Raw genomic sequence first — 23,155 nt, 5'->3', positions numbered from 1 at the left:
TTGAGAGGCATGCATAATTAGTGAGAATATCATCTATTGCTACAAATACTGAATGAATGTGTTCTAAGAAAAGATTTACTTAATAATGAATCATAAATTGGGGTTGAGAATAATAATGGTCAATTTGTTCATCTATGAGTTATTCCCATTTTGTAATTGGAATCATGGCTTTATTTCACTCCACAGGCAAAATAAAATAATCTCCTTTTCAGTGGAGATTTAATTTCATAATATTAGTGTTTTCAATAGCAAAACTATTATTAGCAATACTGGTGATGAAAGAAGTACTGGTGGTGGTGATGGTAAAAGTGGTGATGTTTCTTAATTCTTACCCCAACAATTTAGTATAATTCTTTATACATTGTTATTATTCAGTTGTATTTCAGTTTAGGTTTTCCTGGATCTTAGAGTTATATCCAGTATGCCCCCTATTCACCCTCAATTTTTTCATAAATTCTATCTTTTCCTATTCTTAAAAGATGTTTTTAGAATGCTTTTTCTTAATTGGTTACAATTGAGCTAGAATCACATATCAGACTTTCTACCTAAAAAGTAAAATAATATCAGGAGTGGTCAAGAGGAAGGAAGAAATACAACTACAACTAGGAGCACATATCAATTTTAAGTGAACTTTATTGTTTTCTCACAGGACAGGCAAGTTATTGAAGGAAAGTCATTGAGCTGACTACAGTATTTTACATTTCAAATTGTTAAAGATGAAAAAAAAACTTTCTTAGCTTGAGGACCCATTTGAAAACATATTTGAGACTTTTTTTTGTAGAAGGGTTGTTGTCTGATAATTCATGATTTAGATGCAAAAGATTATGCTTTTGGTACTTGGAAAAAGAGAGTTAAATAAATAAACATTCTTCCTGTCTCAAGAGCTGACTATGTGAAAATATAAAGGAAAGGATATAGATTAAAAGAAAAAGAGGGAAGACCAAAAATGCAATTTTGTTGTTTTTATTTTTTAAGCCACTGATCTCAAAAGAATATGCATGTTTCCATATAATAGTGAGATTATATTAAATGAATGCTATTCTCTGTTTCTCATTCTAATTCCCCAATGTGAAGACTGAGTAAATAGTATGCAGATCACTGTCTTTTAAAATAAAAAAAATGATTCTTCACAGTAATATAGAGCAGTATCCCATTTTTCTTCTTTAATTTTTGCATTTCAAGGAACTTGTATTCTGTCATTTTCAGGTTTTGAATATGTATTACCTTCACATAAAATCCATTAGTATTGGTTGCATTAAATAACAACTACCAGAAAATAGTAAAATGTGTTTTAACAAGTTAAAATCAAGAAAAAATTTATGGAATTATAAATTATATTCTTTAAAATATGATTATAAAGACATTTTGTGGCACTACATAGTGTTAATAAATCTGATATTGTTAAATAAATTATATTATGTTCATTGATAAGGGAAAATAAAGGTGGTACATGGTTTCCCAAGTGACTAGAGTGGCAGTAACCATTTATATTAGTGTGAGTGTTTATCATCATCATCCAGTATCATCATCATATGGTTATTTCTTTATACTCATTGGGAAATAAACTCTATATGGATCAGAATGGCAAGCAAATATATTTTTGTCAAAATGCCCAGTCTTTATCACAATTAAATAGAAATAAATTTCATCAACCGCATCAACATTATAGAGAATATATATATGTATATATATATATTCTTACCTATACATATTTTTTTTCAAAATTACTCCCCTCATTCCTAAAGTTGGTCTTAATTTGATCTTAGCAAATACAATTAGAAAGGAAATTTGGTTTAAATGAATTCCCAGTGTTTGGGAATAGTGTCTATCTTCTCTAAGGGGCTACTAGTTATTATTTCTTTGATTTCCAATTGAATAGCCTTTGGAATAGGAAAAAAAAAAACCTTTACTTATTGGAGTTACAAACACATTCCATTTTTCCTCTATTATCTTAATCTCTTACTTTGGAGATACACCATTCAAGAATTTGGAGTTAATGTTTCTTCTCCTTTAATCTGCCTCTTCTTTTTCCATCAGAAATTCTGCTTGATTTTAATTCCCTAAAACATTATACCTCTCTCATGAAAAGCTAATCACTAGAAATCTAATCACCATATATTTATTGAATTAGTATTATTTTCATATCCAATATCTAGCCATATCCCTCAATTGCCTTTGCTTTCTATTTGAAATAGTGATATTTTTGAGCAATAAATTCCCTTCAAAGATTTCCTTCATAGAATACTTGGAACTTTTGAGATAAATTCATTTTCTGTCAGTAGCAATTTGGTTTTGGATACAGGGAATATCATGCTCTTGGCAGTCTCTGCTTCTCCTTTCCTATTTCAACTTCTTTTCATATATTGTTTTCATTTCTTCATTAGATAGTAAACTCCTTGAGGTCTGGGACTGGTTTCCTTTTCTTATTTGTATCTGAAGTAGTTATCACAATGCCTAGCATGGAATATTTGCTTTAAAATGTTTATTAAGTTTAATTATGACAAGGTGAAATACATTATTTTCTATGATTTAAGATAGATACTTAAAAATGTGTAAAAAGAGTTTTAATAGTTCTCAGTTCTGAACTCACATAAATAACATCTCAGGAAAGTCTTGAGCTTTTTCTCCCATCTCTATTTCCATTATTTTGGATTCAGTGTTTCTAGGTGATAGTGATATTATAAATCATAACACATTTATTTGACTCTTGTGATGATCAGGAAAAAAAATTGCTATGAAGGAAGGTAGAGGAATATAGTAATAGCAAAACAAATTATTCAGTCTCCTGGTCTTTACTTATAGTATTTTAATTATAATATTACAAAAATAATTACTATAACACAATTAGTTTTAATTGCCATTTACTTGGTTCCCACACTTACTTATAAAAAACAAAGCTTTCTTTTTTTTCTCTTTCTCATTCTAATTTGCTCTCTGTCTCTGTCTCTCTCTCTGTCTCTGGCTCTTTCTCTCACTCATATATACACACACAACTAATCTGAGATATTGTACTTTTATTACTAAAAGATTAACTCAAATAAATGGAGTTAGAAATAAAGTATTCATTAGAATTATAAGGTTTAAATTATTAATTTAAGTTAATAAATTAAAATAATTAATTAATTAATTAAATCAGAATGTTTTAAAAATTACTTTTTGTGTCTGAGTTAGAGAAGCTATTTAAGACATCTTGACTTTAATTTTTTTTTTCTAAATCAGCATCAGGTCACCAATATTTAATAAAGCAATAACTATATTTTAATTTCTAAGGAAAAAGGTAAAGGATATGCCCAATTCCACAAAATTGACAAAATTTCACTTTTAAATAGGCCAAGAGATTGAATCATTAGATCCCTATTAGGAAATCATAAAAATTTTTATAATGGGAATTTGAACAGATTGTGCTTGACTCATTTTGATTTTGAATTGAATCTCTTTTTGTTTCCAATGCAATGAAATTCTATCTGTGGTAGATAGTGAAGGGAGTGGAGGTTGCACTGTGTCCAAATGAACAGTTCCTGGGAAAAACTGCAAGGCCACAGTTGAGACAGATAACCGGGAAAAACTAAGACGTCCTCCCCAAGGCCTTAACTGTTGAAACAAACAAGGTCACAAGAACAAGGCCTGTTCTTTTCAGCTGCTCTATATATGTGCACTCCCAATCCTACCGGGGATGGTTCTTTTGGGGAACCGTCCTAGGGCTAGTAAATAGACCTCTCCCTGTTGTTTTTTGCATTGTCTTTGAGTGTTCCTTTGCGGGTTACTTCCACTCGGAACCTAACATAGGGGGGCTCACTGGGATGGTAGTAGGACCCCTCTAGGAAACACCAGGACAAAGGGAAGGCTCTTCCAGCTCTTGTGCTGAAACCCTGAAGGTTAGTTGATTGATTGCTGAGTGAATGTGAGAGTGACTGTGGGAGTAATTGTGTAAGGGGGGACTTGGGCACCGGATTGGCATATTAATAAGTGGATGTATATTTACCATGTCTCCCAGGTCATAGGGGGCCGTCTTTTGGTAAGCTACCGGATCACTCTGCCTGACCAGGCAGAGGTGACAGCCCACCTCCTCACCCATTTCTGAGTGAGGACCAGTCAGTATCACATTTTCTGCCTCCCCAGAGAGAGCAGGTCGATAAAACCAAAACCGGGAAGCGACTCAGCTAGAGGGAGGGAAAGGGTTTCACAAGAACTGAGAAGCCAAGAGATGGAACTTGGGGAGGTTGGAATCCTCCTGTGCCTCTGGAGAGGCCAGGGTTCAAGTCCCCAGCAGAGTAGTCTAGTCCCCAGGTAGGGGTCTCAGCGTGGACATACCCAAGGCCCTGAAAGCACAAGTGCACTGGGCCTTTTTGGTAAGGCACCAGGAAAGTCGGGGAGGAGCCTTGAGCAAGCTCCCTCCCTGCTCCAACCATTGTTTGGGTCAACTAAAAGGATTTTTTGTCTATCTTTTTGTCTATTATCTGTGTGATTGTCTTTGGGTTGTCCGCCATTCTCATAAGCGAGGATATGAAGATGGGTCAGAATCAAACTACCCCCCTAGACCTTGACCTGAGCCACTACCCCGACTTTAAAACTTGGGTGCAGAATCTGGGAGTCTCAGTTAAAAATGGAAAGTACAAAACCTTTGCAATTCAGAATGGCCAAACTTCGGGAGTGGGTGGCCCCTGGGAGGAACATGGGAGAAGGACTCCGATCAAATACTTATTGAGCACAAAAACTCATGGTTCAAGGTTTGTTTTGTTAAACCCTGCAATTCAAAATGATTTCAGTGAATTTGAGAATTGTCTAAATGTGATTGATAGCCAGTCTGACACAGAGAGAAATGATTATTCTATATGGACAGAATTTGTCCTGGCTACTTTATAGATGTACTTTATGGATGTAAAAGTCATTCAGAAAAAGTTGTTATGTTGTTGAGAAGAACTTATTCCAGAATTTGAAATTGGGAATTCTTTGAATCAGATTTGTTTAATGTATGTGCTGTCAGAACTAGCAGCAAGAACTCATATGACACAAGAAGTTTTGTTTTTTTTTGAAGTGGTTAATCTGTGCAGGGGAATTAATAATGTAAGTGTTAAGAATTTTGGTATTTTGCAAAAGAGAATTTCTAAAATGGTGTTGTCTTTGACTAAGGTTATGTTTATTGTTTTTGGGGAAAACAATTGCACAATGTATAGAAAAGAATTTGTGATCCAGAGATGGACATGTATTCAGATACAAATTCCTGGAAAGTAGTGAAGTAAATACAAATTATGTGTGCATTCGTACTATAGAGATAATTAAGTTTTACACCTAAATAGATTAGGGGTATATGATATGCAAACTGTATGTCCTTAAGAAGACAACCTTGACAAGCCCTTATTGATTTTAGGGCTTGTCATGGGAATTACAGGCAATTCAGTACAGTACCTTTCCTCTACTTACAGTAATGGCAAAAAGGAGGAACCAGAAGAAATAAGAACACTGTGTAAAAAATAGACTCGAATACAGGACTACAATCCCCACAAGCCTTTGCTCCACTTCCCCAGAATGCTTTGTAATCTCACCTGGGCCGAGATCGAGAAGGTATTTAAGCTGATTAAAGGCTTTTGAGTCTCGCTCTTGGCTCTTTTTGGACTTCCGTTTTGGAGCAGGCGGTCTCTTGCGTGATGTGAGGTTATTTTGTCTAGGCCTCTGGCCTAGGCACATGTTTCTTACTTGCATATTCTTTAATCTTTATCCTTTAATAAACCTCTAAAAAATATAATACTCCTTGCAGAGAGAAACTAATTTCTACCTGCCTCAGTCTCCCCGTCTCCCCTAAATTTTAATCTTTACAACTGAATAGAGTTACTAGTTGATACTATGAATTCTAGTGTGGAATAGACACAAAAAATTATAAATTGGAATAATGTTGATGGACTTTAATTAGGAATGTAACAATGCTTTGAGCTTGGGTTTGAGAGAAGTACAGGTAAATGCTTTGCACCTCAGTTTGGTTGAACTGAAACATTGCTAAAGGGCTTGATCAGGGTTATTTGGAAGTGTGGAGTTCAAACTGAAATCTACTGAGAGGAAATTATTTTAAAGGGAGTTTGATACATTCAAACTTTTAAAATTATAGTAAGCTCACTGATTAAAGATGGATCGAATAAGGTTGCTAAGTAATAAATTCTAAACCAAGCCAAGAAGCCTTGGGATACATTGCTCAGCAGTTGTTAACCGCTTCCTTGCACACAGGGAGGAGAAAGGAGTGCTTGTAATTATTCCACACTGATACTTAGGGACTGAAATAGGGATCTAAAAAGGTAAAATGGGCTTTAGAAGTATAGCCTCAAGAAGGGGTGTTCCATCCTTATCTATCTTTCTGTCATAAGAGTTTTCAAGGGAAAATGAAAATGGGTTTAAGTGTTTAAACTTACCTAAAATGAGGTATTTATTTAAAATTATCAAATGGCTTTCATCTCAATGGTTTCCCTCCCAGTGTATTAATGCTAGACTAACTTTATTATTACTTTTAACTTCTTGGTCTCAACAATAGATAATTAGCCTGCTTGTCAAAAGGCTTGCTTTAAGGTTTAAGGTCCTTACAAGGTTCATATCTCTAAATCTGAAATAGATCCTGTAATACTAAATGCTTTATGAAATTTTTTTTTAAATGTTATGTGGGTTGCTTTTGAACTATGCATTTTAAGTATTGTTTAAATGTAAACAAAAGCTCATTGTTAACCTGACTGTACCATAGGTTTTGTTCAATACTCAGTGGTTACCTCAGTTTACATATTTGTTCTAGGAACTGTAATTTATAATGGATGAGCCCTACACTAAAGATGGTTTAATGATGTCATCCATTAAATCAGAATTCTTTTGCCTTACCTATTAGCAATTGAAGTAATACTAGGAGGAGAGTTATTTGCCTTATGATGGTAAAAGCACATCAGAGAAGGTGGGGAGGTATGTTGGGTTTGAATTTGGAAGAAAGAGGGACTTTGATCTAAAGTCCATGAAAGCCTGAGTATGCTGGTTTGTGAAAGAAGAATGGAAGTTGTGTTCTCCTTTTTAAACAGAGGGTTTTGAAGGAGTAGAGAGGGAGAAGGTAAAAGAAAACAGACAGATGTTCTATGCTTATAATTGGATCTTAAACTTAGGGATAATTTCTAGAATTAATGTATGTGGAAAATCACAAATAATTCTGGAATTTCTCTAAAAATTCCTTAGGGAGATTCCTGACTAATGTTGTCTTAGTTCCTTCAGATGGCATAAGGCCAGGATTTGATCTAGCTCTAGTTTGTATTTACTGTAGGCGTGATGAATTCAAAGTTCCTGTTCCGGTTTTGTGACTAAATTGTGATGTATTAATTATTGCCAAAATACTAAGCATAATTGAGTGATCAGCCTTGTAGGGATATAAAAGGCTTGTTTGGGGGTATGGAGATTTGTTTCTGGACTGCTGATCAGTAATATTTCTCTCAGTTGAAATGGGTTAGACTTGTCTTTTACTGCAAACAAAGGCTTCTGGGATTTAATGGTGACAAAGTACATCGAGGACAGAGAATTTGATTGCCTGCATGTGAAGCCACTCACTGTGTCCTTTGGGACCTGAGGACATATTTTCCTTTGTAATGAATTCCCATGGTCAGCACATAATGTGAATTGTAAAATTAAAGTTTCCATTTCCTCAAACAACTCTAATAATTGAACATTTTCAAATTGTTAGGAACATATATTGAGAAGTAGGTGAAGTTTATTCATAGAGGGCTTGTATTTGTAGCCTTGATTTACTGCAGTTGAAGTTTGGTTCTTGAGCTTTGGAATATAGCTCAAAGCTTTCTTGAATTTCCCAAGCCTCTGGGCTAAGGAAATTCATCTGTAAAATATTGTTACTCCAGTGTTTATAGATGTTATAGTTAATGTGTACTTTGCAAAAGAATATTCTTTAACAGAAACATCACATACCAACTCTGCAAACAACTCAGGAATCTGATTTCCTAAAGGAATCTGTTCCTGTCAGAAGATGATTTCTGAAGATTGTAATAGTTGAAATTTTAGGCTTCTGGGAGAGATTATAATATTGTAATGGTTACAAATGTGGCTACAGGATTTATGTAATATTGAACAATGGCCGCCAAGGAATTTACTTATGAAATTCCTAAAATGAAACACTCAAGTCAGAATGGAGTTTATGGAGGTTTAATCACACTGGGAGTAGAGAAGGGAGAGGGAGAGAAGGAGAGAAGAGAAAAGGGAAAGGGGCTACTCAACCTCTGACCAAGGCAGAGGGAGTTTTAGGCCCAAAGGCCCAGGTGGAAAGAATCAGTCCTTAACTCACGTGACCGCTCTGAAGGAAAGCTGTCTGCGGGCGTCCTCTCTCTCCAAGCTCCTAACACCAACTCCTGTCTCGCTCTCTCCACAGAAAGTCAGCGAATTCTAGAGGCTGTTCCCTACCTCACTTCCTGTGTCTCACAAATCCAATGGTTGGCTCTAGCTTGGCTTAGGACAGCCCAGGTGGGCAGTTAGTTATTTCTGATTTGTCATTGACTAGCGCATGCCCGTGTAGTGTGGGTGTGCACAATTTTTGGGTGCTAGACCAAGATGGAGACTTTTAAAATTCACAATCCCCCCTGATGATGATTGGGAGACTAGTCTCCCCAATTGAACACTAAACATAAGCATACTGCACCCCAAAAATTTCTAACTATAAGTGTATACAAAAATTTTTTTTACCCACTAAGAGGAAAATTGTAATAGTTGTAAATATGGGGAAATAGAGGAGAGAGAAGGACAGCAAACCAATGTTTTGCTGGGCACATTGACAAAAGCCAATTAGGGGGCAGTCCCCTTTGGCATAAGAGAGTACATTCAAAAATGTTCAATCAACCACACCCCAAGGTTCATTCTGGATCTTCCTGTAGTGAAAAGGTTTAGATATCTTTCTGCAAACAGTTCATTCTCTGGATTCAGTTAGTTAGCAAGCTTCTTCTCTGAAGATTTCTCTCTCAAACAAAATTTAAATCTTGGATTTGATGAAATACAATCCCCCCTGAAGAAAGTGTTGAAAAAACACTGAGTCCAGCTGAGGATTCAAGTTTCAGTTGTGGGGGTGTGTGAGTTAATTCAAAAGAAAAACAAAACAATATGAAAATAAAATCAAAAATCAAAATCAAAAGAAGAAAAAGGGAAAAATTAAGGGAAAAATATAAACCCTTTATATATGCATATTTATATTAGAGAAGAATTCAAAATCAGTATCAAAAATCAAAAAAAAATCTATGTATACAAAATTTGAGAAAGCAAGAATAAAATTTTTTTTTTTCCACAGGCCCCTGTATTAGGGTCCAGTTAAGTAATTTCTAATCCCACAAGTCTGTAGGACAGAATGCAGCATATTTTTCTTCCCCATTTGCAGCCAAGGCTACAGGAAGTTGCCATACTATAGGAGAGAAAAAAGAGGACCAGATTTTTATTTTATATCTAGGGAAGTGTTATTCCCTCGTCTGATTTTACCTTCGTTCTCAGGCATGGATGGAGCCAGGATGGTAGCCAACCTTAGGTACTTGTCTGTAGGTATTTTCACGAAGAGTGTGGATACAGGGAAGGCCTACATCTTAACGTCTGTCAAGTGTCGCAACCCCGAGTCTCACACTAGGTTCAAGTCCTTAGTATTGGCTTAGAAATGCATTAATTCTACCTGGTTTGGTCTTTTGATTTTTAGACCTGTGAGCTCTTTTGGCATTATCCAGATTATCTCTGTGCTCCTTTTTTGATCTCGTTCCTAGAATCAGACACAAACATTAATCATAGTCCCACAACAATTATCAATAAATGGCAGGTTCCCATAGTCTAAAGCTGTTTGTGTGTGTATTAATAATAATAGCAAGTATATATATTTAAACTAATATTGTAGAATAAAATTAATATTGATCATATGTACCTTAAGTACATAGAAATGAGAAAAAGGGAAAAAATAAAATAATGTAATAATAATAATAATAATAATAATAAAATAAGGAAAAGAGAAAAAAGGAAAAAAAATTAAATTTAGGAATTCAATGTGTCAAAAGCAGAATAAAACAGTTCCACTTGTCAATGTATAGGATACAGTCAATCAGTCTCAACAGAAGATGCTCTCTTTACATGAGAACAGTGAATCCAAGAGTCCTTTTCTCCAACCTTTATAGATGTTGGAGTAGTTAACAATATTTGGAATGGTCCTTCCCATGAAGGTTCAGTTGCTCCAGTACGCTTGAAATTCTTTATATACACGTTGTCTCCTGGGTTCAGGTCGTGAAGTGAGAAGTCTAGTGGTCCAGCTTATACTGCAGCTCCGGATTAATGTAGCTCACGCAGTTTGTGCTGTAATTCCTGTATATAGGAAGCAATAGTAATATCTCCCCCTAATAGCGATGTATAAGCCGGGGAGAAAGGCTTAGCCTGTATAGGCGGATGTCCAAAAAGCATCTCAAATGGTGAAATATGTAAGTCTCCTCTAGGCCTGCTTCTAAGATAAAATAGGGCCAAAGGGAGAATTTCAGGCCATTTTAAATGGGTCTCAGTGCATAATTTTCCAATCATAGTTTTAAGTTCTTTGTTCATCCTCTCAACTTGGCCTGAACTCTGGGGATGATATGCAACATGGAATTTTGGAGTTATCCCCAAGCAAGAATATATTTGATTTAAGACAGAATCGGTAAAATGACTCCCTCTATCGGAGTCAATACGTGCTGGTAGGCCAAATCGAGGAATAATTTCTTTTAAAAGCACCTTAGCAACAAAATCTGCTGTGGCTCGGGCAGTAGGAAATGCTTCTGGCCATCTGGTCAGTTGGTCTACTATGACCAAACAAAATTTATATTGTCCAGCCTTTGGCATCGTTATAAAATCTATCTGCAGGTGCTCAAAAGGTGTGTAAGCCAGAGGACGTCCACCAAAGGCTTTACCACGAAAGGCATGTTGGTTATATGCCTGGCAGGTAGAGCAGGATGAACACACTTTAGAGGCTATAGTAGTTATACCAGGGGCTATCCATACTCTCTTGACAGAGTCCACGATGCCCTGGGTGCCAAAATGACCATTTTTATGAATAGATTGGCAAATTTGGTTATAGAAACTTCTAGGGAGCAGGGGTTTTCCTTCAGATGACACCCATACTCCATTAATTTGTTTTGCTTTAAATTTTTGTTTCCATTTTTCCACTTCCTTTTCATTATAGGAGAGTGATAAATTTAAATTATCAGTGGTTGTTAATGTTAAAATTAATCCAGGTCCTTTTATGGCTGCTAGTTTTGCAGCGGCATCTGCTCGGTCATTTCCTCTAGAGACAGGATCAGAGCCACCTGTATGGGCAGAGCAATGAACTACAGCTAGGGCTTTAGGCAGTTTGAGAGCAGAAAGAACTTCATTAATAATTTCTGCATTAGCTATGGATTTTCCAGCTGAGGTTAAAAATCCTCTTTGGAGCCATAGCATCCCGACTGAGTGACAAATGCCGAAAGCATATCTAGAATCCGTATAAATTGTTGCCTTTTTATCCTTGGCAATTATACAAGCTTGTTTTAGAGCTATGAGTTCTGCTCCTTGAGAGCTAATGTTAGAAGGTAGTGAAGCTGACCATTCAGTGGCAAATTCTGAGACTACGGCAGCTCCAGTATAACGTATGCCATCCCTCATAAAAGAGGAACCATCGGTAAATAAAATCAGATCTGCATTGTCTAAGGGAGTGTCCAAGAGATTATCTCGAGGCTTTTCTGCCATGGACACTAATGTTTCACAGTTATGTAATGGTTCTCCTGAAGTAGGTAAATCTGGAAGCAAGGTGGCAGGGTTAAGAGTTGAACAGCGTTTCAAGGTAATATTTTCACTATTTAATAAGGTTATTTCATACCTTGTAATTCTCTGATCCTAGAATGCCTGTGTTCTATGTTTTACCAATAATGCTTCAATCTCATGTGGGCACATTATTGTTAATGGACATCCCAATACTAAATCAATGGTTTTTGTTACTAGTAAGGCTGTAGCAGCTACTCCTCTAAGGCATGGTGGTGCTCCTGCTGCTACTGGGTCTAGCTGGGCTGAATAATAAGCAACTGGACGCTGAGAAGGCCCCAGAGTCTGAGTTAAAACGCCTGAGGCTACTCCTCTTCGCTCATGTACATACAAAGTAAATGGCTTGTTGTAATTTGGGATGCCTAGAGCAGGGGCAGATAAGATAGTCTTTTTTAGCTCTGATAGAGCTGACAGGTGGTCAGGCTCTAATTTGAGGGGTTCAGGGACTACATCCCTTGTTAGTGCTATAAGAGGTTTAGTAATTTCCCCATAGCAAGGAATCCATTGTCTGCAAAACCCTGTTGCTCCCAGAATTGCTCTTAACTGTTTTTTAGTGGTAGGAGCACTCAATTTTTGAATATTCTCAATTCGCTTGGGAGAAATAGAGCTGGCACCAGCTGTCAGAATGAACCCCAAATATTCTACTTTGGGGAGACACCACTGAACTTTGTCCTTCGAGATCTTATGACCTCTTTTGTGCAATTTCAAAAGAAGGTGTTTGCTATCTTCTTGACATGTTTTTGCATCTGTTGAAGCCAAGAGTAGATCATCTACATATTTGATTAATTTGCTATTTTTAAATGTTATATTGTCTGTGTCTTGGCTCAAAATTTGCTCAAATAAGCTCGGACTTTTGACATAACCCTGTGGCAGCCGACACCAGGTATATTGTGAGCCCTTCCAGGTGAAAGCAAAAATATGCCTGGAGTTTTCATGTATTGGTATGGAAAAGAAAGCTGAACACAAGTCTACTACTGTAAAGTATGTAGCTGTGCTAGGAATAGATGAAATAATAGTATGTATGTTAGAAACTACGGAGTGTCTCTTTATAACGTGATTATTCACTGCCCTTAGATCCTGTACGAATCTATAGATGTGCTTGCCATCGGGCCCTTTTTTTGGTTTTTTAATTGGCAGGATGGGCGTGTTGTATTCAGATTTGCAAGGGATTATCATTCCCTGTTCTATTAATGAGTTAATAACTGGTGTAATACCCTCAATTGCCTCCTTTGAGAGGGGATACTGAGGGATAGAAGGAGGTGGGCTAGATTTAGTTTTTATCTGCACAGGAACAGCAGATTTAAGTAAGCCTACATCAGAAGAAGATGTGGCCCAAAGAGACTCAGGTATATCTTCAGGTATTTCAAAAATGGAAGGCTCTTTTGCTTCCTGGTTTTCCGAGAGAAGTACAGGGAGTAATTTTAAAGATTCCTCTGGTACTTCTAATGATAATGAGCCATCTGGGGAGCAGGTTATTGTGGCTCTGAGTTTGCATAGAAGGTCCCTCCCCAGCAAATTTAAAGGGGAGTCAGGCATCAAAAGGAAGGAGTGTTGTACCTCTAGGGGTCCTACAGACACCATTCTAGGAGGAAGTCTTTTAACTCTTTGGGTTATTCCTGATACTCCCATTACATTCTCTGAGCCAATAGAATAACATTGTAAATCAGGTGTTCTCTTTAATACAGACCAGGAAGCTCCGGTGTCTAATAGACAATCATAATAGGTGTTACCCACCTTTAAGGTAACATGGGGTTCATTAGTATGGGGAGGGCAGTAGATAGGGACAACGGGTAGTAGGACATCAGGGTCCGGGAAATCAAAGGTTGTATCCTCTGATTCCTGTGCCCCAGCCCCCCCCCGGACACCATCATTGTGTTTGGGATATTCCTTGGGCACCCCCCTGAAGGGCACCTCTCTGAGGGTCATTAGTACCTCGAGTAATTTTTGGACAAGCGCCATTTCTCATATATTGTTGAGTATTATCATTAAAATTTTCTTCAATTTGAGCATTGTCATTATTTTCCCAATTCCTATTTCTATAATTCTGGTTTCTAAAGTTCTTATTTCTATATTCATTATAGTTATTATTTCTAAAGCTATTATTAAACTGTGTATTCCTTCCAATCATCTTAAGAAAGGTTCTACATTCCATCATTTTGTGGCCCTTCTTCTCACAGAAGTGGCAAGTAATGGATTGATAATTGGATTTCTGGAGAGGGGCAATTGTCGTTGGTTCATTATCATGCCCACTTTCTAATTTAGTTATCCTATCTATTAAATATCTCATTTTTTTCTTCATTTCCACCATGTCATCATTATTTTCTTTCTCCTTTTCTTCGTTTCCCTTTAAAACATATATAGCTGTTTTTCGCAATTCTTCAAGGTCCATATCTGACCATCTTGGGCATTGTGTTTTAAAATAATTTTTAATTGCGTTGCAAGAATTGTTTACAAAGATTCTCCTAACTTGTCTTAAACTACTCTCTTTAGTTAAGTCCCAATCTAAGTATCTGTCCCCAAACTCGATAATTCTGTCCATAAATCTGGAGGGTGTTTCTTCGTCCTTTTGCTTAATTTTTTCCAGTTCCATCCACTTATCTGTACTGTCTGCACATTCCTTCATGGCCGTGAGGATGGCCTCTCTACAACGGTATAGTTGTAGATAATCATCAGGATTGTTATAGTCCCATTCGGGATCCTGAGATGGCCAATGTGCTGCATTACGCCCCCGGGTTTTGTTGACATGAGCAATTATTTTATTTTTTTCACGTTCACTTAAAAAAGCCTGTAGTAAGCTCTCAACGTCCTTGTAAGACGGATTATACTGAAAAAATATGTCTCCCATCTTTTTTGTTACTAGAAAAGGATCTTGTTCATATGTGGGGATACTTCGTGTAAATTCATTTATTTCTTGGGGAGTAAACGGTATCCTATGTCTTAAAGTCACCACATCCCCATTTCGTCCTATTTCAGGTACTTCTCTTAGGGGAAACAGGCCTCTAGTTGAATTTTGCACCTGTGGGTCAGTTTGACAATGACAGGTTTCTCTAGGAGGACAAGATCTCCCTTGCATTGGAATTTGGTTTTCTGTAGAAGGAACATGAGAAGCTGGGATTGCAGGGGAAGGGTTTTGGGGATTAAATTCAGACAAGATTTGCACTACACAAGAGAAGCAGTCTGTTAACTGGGCTATAGGGAAGGTGTTTTCCATCTCTATTTCAGGGAAGGAAATTTCCTCATTCAAAGGTTCAGAAACAGGTCTGTTTCTGGTAGAGTGGTTGTTTGCCAATTGATCCTGTAAGAGACTTTTTAGATCTTCTAATTGGGCTTGCATTTTATCCTCAATTTTTCTTATTTTATCATCTCTAAATATAGTATTGAGGATTACAAAAATGACAGTACCTATTAATATAAAAATTTGGAGGTATCCTTCATTCCTCAATGCCCCTACTTCTTCAGCTGCCGTATAATTGTCAAAGAATGTAGTACTCATTTTTATATGTATATTTTGTAATTTCACAAAGCACGTGGGGAGCAAGGCAAAGCAACAAACTTTCCACAGGTTTTTTTTATTTTTTTTTACAGTAGGTGGCTCCCTAGTCTACAACCCTATACAGGTTAAGGGCCTATTGTGTTGTAAATTCTCCTTATCAAGCTTCTGGGAGGGGCTACAAAAGCCCTCCTGCAGGAAGGTAGAAGCTATGAAAGGGCTGATTAGGAGTGAATAGACCGTAAACAAAAGGGTAGAGCTAAATCTCCTTCTTTTACAAAATGTGTATAGGTGGGTCCCAGCAATCTTCTTTAGCCCTCAGGCTAAAACCGCTAGGACCATGTGCTATCTTCCTTGAGCAAAGCCCACTTAAATTTTTAAGACTAGAAAGGCCAGGAAACAGAAAAAAATGGGTTTTAAGTTAGCTCCCTAGCTGTATTCAGCTGTTTTTTTTTTGTGGGCTAGGAGCTCCTAAGAGCTCCTTCTCCTGAGGTTCCTCGTTGCTAATCAGTTGATTAGGTAAGCCTGGACTGCCTCTCAATCTACTGAGCCACCTCCTTAAAGTAAAAGGAGACGGAAATGAGAGACAAAGAGGAGAAGGAAAAAAAAAATCCTGTTGACCCCAATTTAACTTAAGGGGTAAAGGGAAAAGAGAAAAGGTGTTTTATACTCACCTGTTCTGGCAGCTGTGTCTTTAAGCCAAGGTATTTGGTAAAAGGACTGACGGAGTGAGTAATAAGTGGGGTGAAAGGGCAAGAAAATTCAGGAAATTTGTTGAGGTTCTAGAAACCTTCCAAGCACTAAGGCAGGGCCAGGAGCCAGAGGGGGTAGCTGGGGTGGGACTTTTCCCAGGTGATTAGTAAGGAGATCAGAAGACTGATATAGTTCTTTTTTTCCCGTAGTGGCTCGTCAACTAACTGTAATAGTTGAAATTTTAGGCTTCTGGGAGAGATTATAATATTGTAATGGTTACAAATGTGGCTACAGGATTTATGTAATATTGAACAATGGCCACCAAGGAATTTACTTATGAAATTCCTAAAATGAAGCACTCAAGTCAGAATGGAGTTTATGGAGGTTTAATCACACTGGGAGTAGAGAAGGGAGAGGGAGAGAAGGAGAGAAGAGAAAAGGGAAAGGGGCTACTCAACCTCTGACCAAGGCAGAGGGAGTTTTAGGCCCAAAGGCCCAGGTGGAAAGAATCAGTCCTTAACTCACGTGACCGCTCTGAAGGAAAGCTGTCTGCGGGCGTCCTCTCTCTCCAAGCTCCTAACACCAACTCCTGTCTCGCTCTCTCCACAGGAAGTCAGCGAATTCCAGAGGCTGTTCCCTACCTCACTTCCTGTGTCTCACAAATCCAATGGTTGGCTCTAGCTTGGCTTAGGACAGCCCAGGTGGGCAGTTAGTTATTTCTGATTTGTCATTGACTAGCGCATGCCCGTGTAGTGTGGGTGTGCACAATTTTTGGGTGTTAGACCAAGATGGAGACTTTTAAAATTCACAAGATGGAGTCTGTTGGCTAAGATACCCATATGCAAATTTGTGATGCCAATTAATGTTGTACTAATGTTCTGTTTCTGTCTGGTGTTCTAGTGTTTGCCTCAGTCCTGGTTTCTACACTTCTATCTTAGGGGCTGACTCTCCCCCTTGTGACCTGTCTACCAATCGGGGGAAGCAGTGGCTGGACACCCTTCAGATCTCCAAGCAGGTCTCCACTGACCTGGGACCCTGGCATTCACTGAGGACATGCCCCTAAATACCCTGTGTCTTCAGCCTTTCCCTCCCTGTTCAAGTTTTGGATAATCCCCTGTGGGATAGGTATTCATATGCATTTGTGACCTCAGCAACCATTCCAACCCAAAGCCCTGGACATTGCCTATACCCAATACCTAGCTCCTGACCATAGGCAGGGACAGCTCTATACCCCTTCTCAGCTCTGAAGAAGTTACAGAATTCTGAGGCCATCACCCTTCTTCCCTTAGATACTTGGAGAGGGGAGTTGATAGGAGGGCAGAGAGCACTGAACCAGGTGGGGCCTGAGATTTTGGCCCTCCTGGAGGCTGTGTGGTTCCCCTATGGATATCTGGGCCTGCCATATGGCAGGACTCATTTACCAGAAGCAGTGGAGAGACAGCTAGCAAAAAGAATACATGACACCACACATAGGAGAGGCACAAAACTGAGTGATATACTGGACGGAGAGTTTTTCTTTCATACTATGCACAGATTATGCAAAGACATCACTTAGAGATGTGAAACATGTGAGTGAGTTAATCAAAAGGGGGGACTGACGGAACCAGGGGCAACCGGTGAAGAGGGCTGGAGCCAGGAGAACAGTGGGAGGTAGACTTTACAGAAATCAAGCCAGGGACTTATGAATACAGGTGCCTTTTAGTCCTGGTAGACACATTTTCAGGTTGGGTAGAAGCCTATCCAATAAACCATGAAACTGCCTCAGTGGTAGTTAAACCCCACCTAACCTCACCTCCAGACCACCATATTATGACATTTCCCCGTCAGGTGCTTACTGGGCCTGCACCTCCTCAGGACTGACCCCTTGTGTTTCCTCCATAACTTTGTCCCAGGACCCTGAGCTTTGTATCCTAGTCACCATTCTGCCCCAAGTACTATACCATCCGGGATGGAGCTGCTGGACTACTGGGAACATCAAAGAATCAGCCACCAGTAACAAGAACCTTTCCGTGCACTGACCTGAGCCACACTCTTTGGCTTGGCAGGGATTGGCACAGGTATAGCCTCCCTCTTTCAAACAGCAGACCTAAGGCACCTACACACTGCCGTAGAGGCAGACCTCAGGCGTACAGAAAAATCACTAGATGCCCTTGAGAAATTGCTATCCTCCCCTTCAGAAGTCATACTCCAGACCTAGAGGGGCCTTGATCTTTTGCTCCTCAAGGAGGGAGGCCTCTGTGTCACCCTCGGGAAAAAGTGCTGCATATATACTGACCACAAAGGGGTAGTCAGGGAGTCAGTAGCCAGACTTAAGCATAGTTTAGATACCCGAGAACACGAACGCACTCACACCCAACCCTGGTACCAACAAGCATTTGTGAAATCCCCCTGACTCACCACCCTCATCTCCACTATAGCTAGACCAATGTTAATGCTCTTTTTCCTTATCACTTTCAGGCTTTGTATTGTCCACCAACTGGTCTACTTTGTGAAGGACCAGGTCCACACAGTCCAGCTCATGGTCCTCAGGCAGCAGTATCAGGCCCTGCCAGACCCCACCCCCTTCCCCGCCCATGGCTATGCTAATGCCCTGCCCCTGGAGGTCTCCGCTCGCCCCTGAATGAACATCATAAAATAAAAAGAACTGGGGAATGGAGTGAAGGTTGCACTGTATCCAAATGAACAGTTCCTGGGAAAAACTGCAAGGCCACAGTTGAGACAGATAACCGGGAAAAACTAAGACGTCCTCCCCAAGGCCTTAACTGTTGAAACAAACAAGGTCACAAGAACAAGGCCTGTTCTTTTCAGCTGCTCTATATATGTGCACTCCCAATCCTACCGGGGATGGTTCTTTTGGGGAACCGTCCTAGGGCTAGTAAATAGACCTCTCCCTGTTGTTTTTTGCATTGTCTTTGCGTGTTCTTCTATCTTTTATCTCCTCTGTCATCACACCAAGCAACTAGATCAGAATTCAGAAAAGACTGATTTGACACTGGATATATCCCAATAAAAGCCTTCACCCCTTTTCCCCCCTTTGTGTTTAGAGAAAGAGAAATTGCCCCTGTGGGTATGGCAGATAGGAACAAAAGTCAAAGTTATTCCTTCCAGGTAATGAAATATAGAAAGCAAACAATCAAATGAAATAGTGATTTAGCTTTGAAAACTTACCTTCTCAGAAGAATAGACAGAACATCCATATTAATTATTTTTTTACTGAAAGAATTAAGTTCATGTCCCAAAAAGATTCAGAGGTTTTTCCCCTTCTGCAAAACCCCCTTTCTGCTTTTATTTTCTCACTGTCTTTCTATTCTATATCAATTTCACTAAGTTCAATGGGGCATAGGATCTCATTTCACTGGTAGAAATTCTTTTAAAATGTTCACAGATCTTTTGCCACCTATTGCCACAGATTAGGATTAGGATAATCCAGAATAAATGTGTACTTGACTCCCCTTTCTCTTTGCTTGAACGAAGAAATGATTTTCATGACCCTAATTGCTGTGTAAACAGGCTATGGAAATTGTCTCAAACAAGGTAATAGAGTGTCATAAATGACTTGACAAATAAGGCTTATAAAATAAATTTTTATAGATAGACATAGATTGAAAAGATGTAGTTGAAAGCCCTGGCCAAGAATATGCAACAATAAATTAGGTTACTCCTAAACATTGTCACTCATACTCTGTTCCCCACAAAGAAGCACTTAGATATTTGTTTTCATAGTTAACCAACCAGTTAAGTACTAGTTATTCTTGAGTTTCCCATGTTAAGTTTTCAATAGAGATGTGATAATAGGAAATGTAATATAAGCATTACAAAGCCTTTTGTACAACTTAAGGTAGCTTTGGGGCTCTAGTTGACTGCATGCAAGGAATTGCCATGAGTATCCCAAGATTCCATGTTAGGCAAAATGCTCCCTATACTACATTCTACAACTGTAAAGATGGAGAGTAGGACAAAAGAGCCATTGGGGGAAATGGAAATGTTGAGAGCTCTACAGTTGCATGATGAAGGAATGACAGTTGGAAACTGGACAAAGACTTCTGGGAAATTCTCCTGAGGAGGGGTATTGGGTGTTGAGACACAGAAGGGAGTGGAAGAAGGAGCTGTTTCTCTGGGCCATTTCAAGACACCTTTGGGAATTTCTGACACTGACAGAAATCTTAACATTGTGGGTTCCTGTTTAGAACATCGTTGGTTCCTGTCAAGAAACCTAATTTCTTCAAAGACTTTCATTCCATGAACTATTGAGATACTGGACTCAGATTGGTGAGCAGTGCTCTCTTTCCTTTTTTTTTCCTACCTGTCCCTTGCCTACAAGAAAACCTTGTTCTGCAGCAATTAATTTTATTTATAAAGAGATTTAGGTTGACCTACAACCCCTCTAACCTCTACCCTTTGCCCAATCAACAATTAAATCAAATAAGCAGTCAGATACTGAATTCAGTCTCATTTATTTACAACCAGAGAGTAAGCCCATTGGCAGTTTGTTGCCAGTTTTCAAGAAGGGAGGAGGGGGAGGCTCATGAGTGCCTCAAAGTAGCACATATCCAGTTTGAGATACCTCATACCTCTCCTTGTAGAGACTTCACTGCCACCCTTAAGGGCTACCATGGCAATCAAGGGGCAAGCCTTCACCAAGGAGAAATCTCCATTTTGTCTCCCTCAAGTAATATGGGGACTCTGTGAGGGGGTAGTGAGGAAGCCATTTCATCAACCCTTTCTTTACTGCCTTCAACCCTTATTTCTCCATCTAAGGAATGTGAATCCTCCAAAATTACAGTTGGCAAGGCTGGTTTTGGGATGAAACCTACTATAGGATAAGAGAAATTTATTTTAGAAACAAAACATTTCTCAGGGGAGAACTGGAAGGTAGCCATTTTGTTTTTCCACTCCCTATGGTAGCCTAAGAGGTTGAAACATCTCAGTGAAGAAAATTTAAAGGGACATCAACACAACTGGTACAAAATCAGACAGAGAGATACAAAACAATGGAAAAGTCTATAAAAACAATTCTGTTGCATTATGCAGCAGCATCTTCTTGCTATATAAATTCTGGTCAATGCTATATGGCATATGGATGGAAGTGACTCCATAATATATCTTAGGAATCATAACAATTCTTGGCATATACCAATGAACTGGAACAACTCTGAATTTTTGCCTATAATCTTTGCATTCATATTATCCTTCCTACAGTTTTATTGATGTCTAAAGAATCTAATCAAGAAAATACTTGGGCAAAAGGAAGATAATTATATACACATCCTGACACTAAAAGAAAAAAATAACCCAATTAGAAAAAAATAGAGATAATGAAAAACAACAAAGGGGAACAAACCCTAGACGTGGCAATACAAACTGTAGAAGAGATAAAGGCAGAAGTTCAAATAGCTAATGAGAAGATAGAGAATCCAGGGAAAGATCACATCTCCTTAGGGAATCATAGAGAAGACAAAACAGCAAAATATGGGGCTCAGTTTGGTCCAATCCATATTCTGAATTTTTCCCTATATGAGATGGACAATTTAAAACAAGCCTATTATGAAAGGGAAATTCAGAACTGGAAAGAAAAACTTGGAGCAAAACAACTGAGGGGCATATGGTTCTCTGAGAGAGGTAGTCCCATCTTACCAAAAGCCTTGTATTACCATGTGTGCAATGCTATTCATGAACAAAAGCATTATAACACATAAGCAATCATCAATTCTGTAAAATTATTTTGGACAGCTCCTGGAATTTCCTCTTAGGCATTTTGTCAGAAATGCAAGATCTCTTTACAGTTCAACCAAGGAGTATTCAGAACCAAGGGTTTGAGAGGTTGACCTTTGGCATATACTCCTTTTGAGAGTTTACAACTTGATTACATATGCATGCCAAATAACAAAGGGTTTAAGTATAGTCTTGTCATAATAGATCTTCTGACAAGATGGCTAGAAGTTTTTCCAGCTAAGAAGAGCATGGCATCTTTTATGATAAAAATCCTTTTGAAAGAGATCATTCCCAAGTTTGGGATCCCTCCATCTTTATATTCGGACAAGGGAAAGCACTTCACACATTATATACTCCAAAAAGGGTATAAAAACTCAGGGATAAAAGGAAATTATCACACTGTATACCATCCTGAAAGCACAGGCCAGATTGAGAGATTCAGTAGAGTTGTAAAAACACTTTTCAGCAAGGTTTGTACAGAAACACATCTATCCTGAACAGATGCTCTGCCAATGGTAATGTTTCATCTCAGAACCAAGCCAAGTGGAAAATTACACCTATCTCCATTCGAGGTTTTTTATGGTCATTCAATCTGGAATGGGAGAACACAAAAACCTGAATATATATATATATATATATATATATATATATATATATATATATATATATATATATATATATATATATATATATATATATATACGTGTATATATATATATATACGTGTATATATATATCAATATTTGGAGGAGATTGCCAACTTCATAAGGCTATTCAACTCCATTCAGTCTGTTCAACAGACTCAAAGAATTGCATGAAATGGGCATTTTACAAGAGAGAGTTCCACTAGACTATCCATTACACAATATAAAACCCAGAAACATAGTATATATAAAGAACTTCAACAGAAAATCAGTAACAGATCCAAAATGATTGTGTCCACATGAAGTTCTGCTCGTTTCTCTGTCAACTGTAAAAGTTTCAAACAAAGATTCATGGTTACACTGTTCCCACATAAAATTGCAAAAACCAAACATAGACACAGAACAATCAGAACACTCACAAACTACTCAAAACTTAGTATCAAATGAAAACCCAGAGAATTAATGAAGAAAACACAAGAGACTGCTGAAAATTCCAATAACTAAAATAAATAAACATCACACTCATATTAAGTTCCAATACAAGAGGAAAGACCCCATCAGTCAACATGTAGATGACAAAAATCCAACTACCACAGATGAAGAAAAAGAACAAAAGATAGAAGTAAAGAATAAATGGATGAACTTACAACACAAAATGGACAATTAGAATTTTAAACCTTTCAAAAAAGGACAGTCCAAGGAAAAAGACAAAAGGAAAACTGTATGTAAATCTAGTGTGGTGTAAACACAAAAAAACACAAATTAACCTCACACTATAAAAATGCAAACAAAGCTACATAACTTCAAGAAAGAAGAG

General features: G+C 38.1%; 1 long non-coding RNA gene across 2 annotated transcripts; it reads left to right on the top strand.

The window, feature by feature from the left end:
- Positions 1 to 3,512: 3,512 nt before the first annotated feature.
- Positions 3,513 to 20,415, top strand: LOC103103125 (uncharacterized). 2 transcript variants are annotated; one of them, XR_008917782.1, is made up of 5 exons: positions 3,513 to 3,875; positions 16,592 to 16,683; positions 16,921 to 17,107; positions 17,875 to 18,039; positions 18,440 to 20,415. It is a non-coding gene; the product is annotated as an uncharacterized LOC103103125 (long non-coding RNA). The 2 variants fall into 2 exon arrangements; XR_008917781.1 differs by having other exon boundaries at positions 16,883 to 17,107.
- The last annotated feature ends 2,740 nt before the right edge of the window (positions 20,416 to 23,155 follow it).

This window comes from Monodelphis domestica, chromosome 3 (genome assembly GCF_027887165.1).
Source record: "Monodelphis domestica isolate mMonDom1 chromosome 3, mMonDom1.pri, whole genome shotgun sequence".
In the NCBI taxonomy this organism is placed as follows: Eukaryota; Metazoa; Chordata; class Mammalia; order Didelphimorphia; family Didelphidae; genus Monodelphis; species Monodelphis domestica.
Note: the sequence above shows the minus strand (reverse complement) of the source record. Positions and strands in the feature narration are given on the sequence as shown.